This window comes from Cyprinodon variegatus, unplaced genomic scaffold (assembly GCF_000732505.1).
Source record: "Cyprinodon variegatus isolate N-32 unplaced genomic scaffold, C_variegatus-1.0 Scaffold391, whole genome shotgun sequence".
Taxonomy (NCBI): Eukaryota; Metazoa; Chordata; class Actinopteri; order Cyprinodontiformes; family Cyprinodontidae; genus Cyprinodon; species Cyprinodon variegatus.
Window position 1 is genome coordinate 181,683 of NW_015150844.1, and position 802 is coordinate 182,484.

Consider the following 802-nt stretch of genomic DNA (forward strand, 5'->3'; position numbering starts at 1 on the left):
GTTGTCGTGGCCGAGTGGTTAAGGCGATGGACTAGAAATCCATTGGGGTCTCCCCGCGCAGGTTCGAATCCTGCCGACAACGAAATTTATTTTTCTTTTTTTTAACTGACGGTCGACTGCTTAGGTTCGAGTCCTGCCGAGAACAAAATGTATTTCTACTTTTTTACAGCTGTGCAACACAGAAGTACCTAATGAGGAATAAACTCTTTTCGACATGATTCAGGTGTGCTGGCGCTATTTTGAGGATCTAGGACGCTACAGTTATTTAACCAGGTGAAGCTTTTGGATACAGTCTGTGATGATGAAAAACAGAATACTTGAACAGAGAATTAATATTCTGTGTAAAAGAATACAAGTGCTGAGAATTCATTTCTGACACATTTGATTTATGAGTCTAACGTGCAATGAGATTTCTGAACATAAAATCTTTATACAGACATATCTGCAAGACTTTCCTCTCTAAACAATGACAAAAAGATAGATCAATATTTAATATAATAGTGCTTTATTTCACCTATGTCATTTGAGCCTGCTCCTCCTTTAAATGACTAAATACCAGAAAGCTTTACACTTATATTTCAACAAACCCTCCTTCATCTTTGTATGCACTAACACCTAACAAACACAATCACCGTGTTCCTGATAGTTTCTGTTCTTTTCCCATTTATTTCAACAAAAATTGCTGGGCTGGAGGCCAGGGAGGAACAGGAAGAGAAATACTGCAGATATCTGAGTATCTGCTCCCATTTCAGACCTAAGAATCCAATAAATACTGCTGTTAATAGCCACAGCCTCATGGAAA

At 38.3% G+C, this 802-nt stretch overlaps 1 non-coding gene across 1 annotated transcript; it reads left to right on the plus strand.

The window, feature by feature from the left end:
- trnas-aga lies at positions 1-82 on the plus strand. The gene has a single exon. It is a non-coding gene; the product is annotated as a tRNA-Ser (tRNA).
- The last annotated feature ends 720 nt before the right edge of the window (positions 83-802 follow it).